Source organism: Perna viridis, chromosome 12 (assembly GCF_037379345.1).
Source record: "Perna viridis isolate PV_CMFRI_1.1 ecotype Kerala chromosome 12, ASM3737934v1, whole genome shotgun sequence".
Lineage (NCBI taxonomy): Eukaryota > Metazoa > Mollusca > Bivalvia > Mytilida > Mytilidae > Perna > Perna viridis.
This window is the reverse complement of record NC_142456.1, coordinates 10,638,279-10,648,098: the sequence shown is the minus strand read 5'-3', so window position 1 is coordinate 10,648,098 and position 9,820 is coordinate 10,638,279.

Genomic DNA, 9,820 nt, shown 5'->3' with positions numbered 1-9,820 from the left:
ATATTATCAAAAAGGTCCACATGTTTATCAAGACGAGTTTGACGAATTTCATGAAAATAGCGTAAACTGTAAGTATTGAGATGACATACATGTACTAGGAAATTGTTCATCAAACATATCATTTTGCTCTGACTCTTATGTTGACAAATGTTTAAATCATAGATTTCAAATGTTTCAAAGAAAGAGTCAGTAAAACGGAATGTGTCGCAATCACTGCATATCCAAGGTTAAGTTTATTTACATAACACTGAAAATTCAGATGGTGTAATTTTGGCGCATTTGATGTGCCACAAATAACATAAAGCTTAACATAATACTGATCTGTGATTTTCGGGACTGTCCTTTTATAATGACCACAGGGTTTTTTACTCGATGTTGAGATGTGCTAGTCTACGTTACATCGAGATTTCCCGCTTTCACATTGCTGAGAGAAGACGAAGTCCTCATTATGGTATTCGATGCGAAAGAAGCGAAAGAATTTGATAGCATTTGAAGCACTGAGAGGACGACAGGAAGTTATGTCTTGTAGAAAAATAGAACAGATACGATAAAACGCAACGAATGCATCAGTATTTGACGGCAAGATGGATACGTAAATAGCTATTACAGAAAGCTCGTGGTATTAAAGGCCAGGGGCGTAGCTAGGCCTGTTTTAGTTGTACGCAAAATTACGGTGAGGTGTCTTAGGGGTCACTCAAGGCCCCCAGTGAGTCCGGCAAGGCAAAGCCCTGAGGGAAACTCCTGAATTTTAACGATTTTTATTGGGAGCCAGTTTTTCAGAGCCTATACTACGTTCATGGTATGCATATGTGATAAATTTTGGGATATGGAAAAGTACAAAATTTCCGGAATTGATGGTTTGATATCGCGAATTACTTTATGGTGTATATTGGAGTATCATTATGTATTAAAAAAGTATTTGTCGTTGCATAAAACTATTACTTCATCTTTAAAATGTGTGTTTTTATTTTTGTTACTTTTTCCGAAAGTACGCAACTGCGTATTTGCGTATAGACAGCTACGCCCCTGAAGGCCCTTGTAATTTTCCCTAAAACGTGTAATTATTTGATATTTTAAAAATTAATTTTTAGCATTTTTAGCACTCGTGATCATTTTGTGTTACTAACAATAAGCAATTGATAATCACTTACATAATAATACATTTAATAAATGTTTTATTGTTAATTTAAACCATAATCAAATTTATACAAATGTGGCCTACATGAGGAATGCAAAAAAGTATAGTATTTTCATATTGGTTGCTTTTTAATTATTTCAGTTATATTGTTTAATTTTAGTTTCCATAAGTATGGTTTACATACTCATATTTCTTTTTTTTTTTTTTTTTTTAACAGCTGTCAACCTGTATTGACTGTATACCAACATGCATAATTTCATTAATACATATTGTGAGGGACAATTGTATGAAATTACAGTATCGATTACTGTTGATCATTTCGTAGCCCTCGCTTAAAGTTGTAATGGTTTGTAATGAAAGCAGTGTTTGTCCTTCTTTCCTTCTTTAATGTAGAGGGGTACCCATCTTTTATCCGTTGCTATTCCTATCTTACTGATTTGAGTTATGTGAAATTAATTGAAACCAGCACGAAAACTTTATTACATACAATTATTTTAAAAATTCATCCAAATAGTGTTGGAGGTCAAAGGATGCATGTCATCAAATTGGAAAGTGGTGGTAACAAGTAACTGAGCAATACACAAAGTTTTCCTAGTTTTTCATATTTAATTTTTCCATAAATGATATTGTGAATTCGATATACGAGACGTGCTTAAAACCACGAACCAAGTGATGCTTGTTTTTTATCTTATAGTCTAATCACTTCTGTCAATTTATCTATCTTCGTTTAAAAACACATGAGCAACGGTAGTAAACGTGATAATAGAGTCTCAATGTTTCTTCCTTTTAGGTACCATTCTGTGTGAGAATCAATCAATGGGTGGCACATCATATTTCTCAATTTATTTGCCACAAAATATAGTCAATACATCTTGAAAATAACTGAAAAACTTATTAATTTAAATTTACCTTGAAGCATCTTTGACGAAGATATGTTTTGACTGATAAAACATTGTATTGGGAAAAAGTGCGGAAAAATTTTCCCGCCATTTTTTCATAGTGCCTTTCAACTAAATGTAACCTATCAATATCTTAAAAAGGCAAATTTTGCAAATACTTTGATGGTTTTTTTTTCTGGTGGTTGTTAGATATAATTAATTGGTCAATGCAATAAAATCTCTGCTTGTTTTTCCTTCATGTGCCACACCTAATATACATTTTGCCGGACTCAGAGACGGGGAAGCACTTAAATGTTTTATTTTATTTGATATACAAGTGTTATTATTCTATTCTTTTTATATATATATATATATTTTTTTGTTTAGTTTTTTTTTTTCAAAATGCTTCATATTAGCCGCACTTTTTTCCAGAAATCAAGCATTACAATGATTTAACCAAGGAAAACCTAAAATTCCATGTTAAGAAATATGAATGTGTAACGGCGTAGGCTCAGTCTGACACCTTTGACATGACATTGCATCTTGTAGGTAATTAGTCTGTTCATAGCACAGCAATACTAGAATTATGTAGTCAGTGTTGATCTATGTGACACCTTTTACAGGTTGTAGTAGTCACTTGCTAATCATGGTTTATCTCATATATGGCTAGATTAATATTAATTTTGTTTTTGTTTTTGTTTTTGTTTTTGTTTTTGTTTTTGTTTTTTTTGTTTTTGTTTTGTTTTGTTTTGTTTTTTTTTTTTTTTTTTTTGTTTTTTTTTTTTTTGTTTTTTTTTTTTTGTAATCATATAATAATAAAGAAGAACGGTGGACTTTTTAGTCATTCAAATTGCTTTGAATATTTACTTATAGAATAATGATTACCTCACAATTTGTTCAACGTGGTTATAGCTACTTGGTTTTGGTTGCACATTGACTACTTGATCGAAAATTGAACGATATCCAATGAAAACCTCCTTTGTAAAGAAGAGTCGTCCGCGTCGTCTTTTTTTCAAATTTAACGATGTAATCTGTAAATTTATCTGTTACATCATGTATCCAGTTAATAGTTCGGTAATTAAAGTATACCTACCTATAGGTTAATTTCGATTAACAACTCTTTTTACATGATGTCCTTTCTTCCCGCGATTAACAACTAGCACGAGTTTTACGAAAAGAGTAAACCTATAAATAGCAAGAAATAATTAGTCAGGGGCGGATTCAAACGGGGACGTGGCGGGCGAGCGCCCCCACCCCCTAAAATTAGCAAACAATGGGTCGTCAGAGGTAAGTATAGGCGGTTTTAGGTTTAAACTTTAATTTTTCGCTAATTTTACCACAAAAGATATCTACATTTCACCCACTCTAGAAGAATATTTCAAAATTTTTAACCTAAAAAATATTTTCGCCTCTCTCTCGAAAGAACAGATTTCCTGGCTTTTTGGCTTTTCGATTCAGTTTGCAGATTCGGTGTAGCACCGTCAGATATCAACTGATGATTAATTTAGTTGGAGACATTTACCCTAACTGTCAGTTTACCCAGACATGGCGGTGCGTCATTGTTAGAAAGTCTTTATTTTAGTTAGATGGCACGGTTTATCATAAGCAAATTTTAAAATCAAATTATTTTTCCGACACTTGTTCTTAATGCAGTCGGTATAGTTTTGCTTTTTACCTTTTGACTTAAAGACGCTCTTCCATGGAAACGCATCAAAGTTCAAAACTGATCAAAATTCTGCATCCCGATTTACTTAGTAGCGTTCGAAGAAATCTGTATCGGAAATTGAAATTGTGTGCCATATGTTACTTCCTGATGAAGTGTAGAAAATTATGTAAAAATGTAAAAAAAAACAATTTTACTACCTTGTTTATTTTTTATTTTAAAGATAGATAGTACTTTTTTAGCTATTGTTCGATTTTTTTTTATTTTTAGCCGACGCAAATCGAAAGTCTAAAATAATGATGCGCTAATCTTCAATTTAAAGACCTCTTTTGTATAAACTGACCAAAATTATCTAATCGATAAGGAGTTTTATTTCGGGGACCTTATCAAAGTAGAATGGGATTGACTCAGTTACAAAATAAATAAACATCAAATGAACGATATTCCCTATTGAATTACAAAAGTTAAACTCTCGAATAGATTAATTTAAGAGCATTGAAGAAACTTATAATTTGCAATCTATTTATTTTATGAACCCTTTAATCGGGAATGTTATTCTTTGTCGTTTGTGTTGTTTGCTTTATTTCTTATTTCATTTATAATGTTGCGTATGAGATATTACTCCTCCTTGAAGCACATGTAAATCATATCGAAATTTGAATATTTAAGTCTGGTATTTTTGTATTTAGTATTATTCTGAATTTTGCATGGTGGGTATGCTTATTGTTATATGAGTTTTTTTTTTTTTTTTTAGAAAATGCTCTCTTCTTTTTTTCTTTCCTCATTTAAAGTGTCGAAGAATATACATGCGTTGGCCCTGCCAGAAAACATTCATATGCACTGCAAACTGCTGGATGTGGAGAATTCGTTATCCATGTCCAGCGCCACAGGATCCATTTTTGACGAATTACTCTTACTGGTAATGTTTTGCAATTAAAATTTTTACACGGTGTAATGTTCTTATCTTAATTCAATTCGTTAAACAGTTTATATCATCTTCAACCCTGTAAACAGCGAAAACGTACCAAATACAGTGTTAAACGTAGAAATATTGTGTGTAACTAATCACAACTTTTTCGACCGAAGTGATAATTTTGCGGACCTTTACGATATATTTACTTCTAATTCAAGTTTTTTATCCAACTGGAACAGCTGTATCCTTCAGGAAGCAATAATAGTGTCTGTTTCTTTGAACCAACTAATGTCACATTCTACAAAGAGTACCCAATGAAAACGTATAAGACCTCACAGTAAAGTACAGAATAAATTTGAATATACGTATTTGAGAAAATCACTCGGTTTTAACAAGAGTTATCATTCTTTACGTATCAGTTCATAAGTAGGATGGTCTGTTCTGAAACATTCAATCCAAAATTGATTCTACATGAAATATACACCGCTATTATTAGTTTTACACTTATAATTCATTGCATATAATGGGACTTTTTCACTTTAGAAAATTTGTTATACATTTATAATGGTATATACAAAACAATAATTAAACATCCTAAACAGCAAACTGTTTATACGAGAGAAGAAAGAAAGGACATTAGGCAACAATAAAAACAATCTTAAAACGCTATCAAAATAAACTATTAAAATGTACTTTTGATGGAAATTGATTTTTTAAAGGACTCATCCTACGTTTTTAGGTGTATCCACTTGTACCATGAGAACCGATTTGTTTACCTTTCTTTTTCTAATTGGTTTATTCCGGACGTTACATTGTATAACCAACTGGATAGGTATTTCTGGAAAAGTAGCGGACGCTTACCTTATCGATTCACCTGGTCAATGATCCCTGTTTTCAGTGGAGTCTGGATGATTCATTTACTTTTGTTTCTTTGAAATTAACGAAAACTTATCCGTCTATAGAGACGGATATTTTTTCTAAAAATACTTTTATACTGAAAACGAAAAGGTTGACAAAATTTGAAGCACCTAAATACATGATTACATATATATATAATCAATCCACTAAATTTTTAAAACTTATTCGACCAAATAGATTAAAGATATAGATTGGAAGTTGAATGTACTCACAGACCTTACTATCAGGGTGGCCTTTTTGAGTTTTCCAGCCTATGATTTTTATCAGTATACATTTAAAACTTAAGAAAGCCAAATCCCATTGTATAAATCACGATAAAAAGGTATTTTTCCTTTGTACTGTACACCTACCAGTATTTCGTAACGTTATTAAGAGAACATCTTAGTAATATAAAAAATGACACCAAGTTGAGTTCGGAAGAAAACTTTCCCAGATGATCATATTGCTTGTCTTTAAATGGTATTAACGCCAAGTATAGATTAAAATCTCTAATAGCTATCTCGACATTTTTATCTGTGTCCGCTTGAACATTTAAACATTCCAGTCAAATCCAGATCTATTGTTTAATCGGTGCATATTGAACAACATTGATCATTCAATATTGTTCAATGTACTAAGAAGTAGTCTTTGTAAGAAACATGCAAATTCTTTAATAAATGATACACTCAAAAAGACTACACATTTTTATTTTGTTATTAAGATGTTTAAATTTATTATATATATAATGAAATGTGTAATTATTGGCGCCAATCTGTCAGCTCGTAGGAGATAATTTACCTTGAAAATCTAACAGTTTCTATTGTACTCAAGTGTCATTCACAGATTTACTTCCCATAATTTTGAAATCTATTATATTCAGTTTCATGGATCCGTATAATTTTTACGTTTTTCTATACATCGTGAAATTATCGAAAAATATTCCATCGCAACGATCCTAACGTTTGCACCAAAAGAAGAAACAGAAACAACGAATGTACAAACGAGGGGAAATCCTTGGTAAAGACCATGCCGGGAACACAAAACGCATATTACATGCAGAATTAATTGCCGAACTCAAACAATCGGTACGAACTTCAATGTCCCTGCATCTTGCTAGACATCATCTTTCCATCCGATGAAAGAAAAATTCCCATTTTTACATTATGTTAATTGTTGATTTTGAACATATATATGTTTTTATTGACGTAAAATAAAACTTATCTTCACCTCATCTTTTACCTTTACTTGAGTGAACACAGAAACAACAAAATAAAACAAATACATTCATTGTGCTCATTATGTGTATGAATAAAAACCAGGTACAAAAGATCTGGAAATACGAAAAGTTTTGTGCCAGAACTTTAATCCATCTTTGAAGTACATGTAATGTGTAATAATAATATAAAGCGTTTTGATATTGTTTACAAAACTAATTGGTTAATCGAGTCAAAAAAATAGCATAAATCTAAACTGGTTTTAAATCTATATCGTAATTGGTACATGCATAATGTGTCAATATTGATCATTATATCACAAAAAAAAACATTAAAAAGCTTAAATTTACTGTATTAAATTATCGTGTCATTAAATAAATGAAGCTTTCAAACTAGTGTTGATATGATTAAAATTTGAAACAAAGTACACAAATCCCAAAATCACATTCATTTGCGTCGATAACGAATTCATGTTCATGACCTTAAGGACGCTCTTCTATGGAATTGAAAGTCACCTGGTCGCAATTATGTTTCCCAATTTGATCAAATACTGCTAACTTAGTGGCGTTCGAAAAAAAACTTTATCCAAGTTTTGAAATTGGGTTCGAAAAATACAATCGAAAATTTGAAATTGCGTGCCCTGTGTTATTTTCTTGAAAGAAATGTAGAAACTTAAAAAAGAAAAAAAATTTACTGCGTCGGCTATCTTCTTTTTTTAAAAATAGCAGTTGTTACATTACATCAAGGCCATGTGTTATTCTTTGATTAAAAAAATCTCCTTTTTAATACCAGTACATGTAATTCCTTATTTACCCATTTTTCTTTTATCATAAAAAGACTAACGGATATATTGTGCGGTCTTTTCTTGGGACTTTTTTTTTTGATATTTTGATATTTGATATTTTCGGTGTTTACATATAGCAGTATCGCTCTAAATAATGAGAGCAGATGATGGTCTATCGAAAACTAATCGTTTTTGTCGTTGTTCATATACTGCCTGATATTTCCAACACGCGCTACTGTCGAAAGCATAATAACATATTGAACAGATGTGTAGAAGTGACGTCAGTAGCGATCACGTGAAGGCTGATATATTATTACGTTACCTGCATTCCTGAAACGTTATTATCGTAAGGGCAGATCCCATACAGAAAACAATGCTTATATTACACACGAAAAACCGATGTTTTATCAATGATATAAGTAATTACAGTCATAACTGACCATCAATAACAATTTTAATATAATTTTCCATTGGTGTTTTCAACTTAAATTATCTACAATATATGAGATGCTTCAATTACCTTCAAATCAATGAGAACTATGAAAACTAACTCTACACAGATTTGAAGTTTTTGCATAAAGGTGTAATATTGTTACAAATGAACATAAGTTATACTAAAAGACTGGAGTCAGTTGTTCCTTTTATGGTACTGAATAATAACCTAAAGAATCGTTGATTGTTGCTATTGTCGACACTTCTTTATAAGTGATACGATCAAGTGTACGGTCTAAGTTTTTCTACATGTTATCGTCAAATATCTTACAAAGCTTTAAATTAGAAGGAATGCAGTTATCCAAGTAAAAAAGATAAAAATCGATTGCTCACATTTAAAAGTCAAACGAAAATCGTTTTATCCATTTCAGAACAAGGATATTATCTGTCGAATTTTTTTGCAACTTGGACATTCTTAATTAGGATGAACGTTGCCAACAAATAGCAAAATAAATTGCATATAACTATAGCTACCCAGGCGTCGATCTACATCTCATTGGGAAACGATATGATGTTATACTTTTAGGTTTCACTTATTCAAAAAAAACTTAAGTGATTACTCGACTACTAAACCTTTGTGCTGGTAAATAGAAATGTTGTATTATAAAACTTTCTTGTGACATACTTAATATCGGATGCCTGATAACATGCAATCGTATTCTTTTTGTGAAAAAACTTACTGTTACTTGAAAAAGCCAAACTGCTTATTCGAAGATTTACTCTACCGGTGCACCTGGTCCATGTTCCCAGTTTTTAGTGGAGTCCGAGTTACTCATTTACTTTTGTTACTTTGTATGTATGATTTTAGTTACTTTATGTTCTTTGTTGTGTGTGTCTGTTTTCCATGTTTGGTCTTTGTCCCTGGATTACATTCTTTCGATTACTGCTATAACCTTGGTTCCCTTGATTACTCTTTAAAAATGCGTTAAGTTGTTTTTCTTGAAAATGCGTATATTGAGTTTTTTTTATTTTTTCTTTCATTTTATTGTTGATTGTTTGTTTCTGGTTACTTGATGTGTTTGGTGGTATTTCCAATTTCTTTGTTTTTGTTTATTGAATAAGAAGTTTACAATGACGAGGGATCTTTTGTAACTGATGATGTCTTGAAATAAATTTCCTAACAGTATTATAATGTATGTTTTACCATTGAAATCACTACATTCAATTTTCTTGAAAACGTAATACTTATTACCCATCATTCTGAAAACATTTTTTCTGTAAATAAATCCAAATATTGTATCCTGAGAATAATATGTTCCACAATATATATTACACAATAAAGTACAATTAAAAAAAAAATATTTTGGCACGCACAAGTCTTTTATCATTACTTCTTTGCTTTGACATTAAATACCATTCAATCTTCACCATTTTGCCCTAACTTAAATTTCATATATATACAAATAATAGAATGTTTGTAAGGAAACAGTGGTAAACTATATATGATACCATAAGTTATAACCATTAAGTAGTATTATTTGTATGAAACACGCGTATAAAACTAAAGTAAGACGTATGACTCGTGGTATTAGTGATTTATTTTTTTTCTTTTTTGATCCTGGTTATTTGGTTTTCATTTCTATTATTTAATAAGATATTTAAAAAATAGTGTTTAATTGAAGAAAGCAAAACGTGAGTTTCTTTTTTAAAACATCTTAAGCGTAAACAAATTAAAAGTAATTCATCCTTCATCGGGTAAAGAAGTCTATTATTTGTGATAAAGAGGGCAGTTCAATCATGAAACAAGTTATTGAATAAAGGCTAATATTCGTTGAAAGTCAAAGCTAGAAACCTTAATTACAACGGGACCAGAATATCCATGGATCGGGGACAAAGACCAG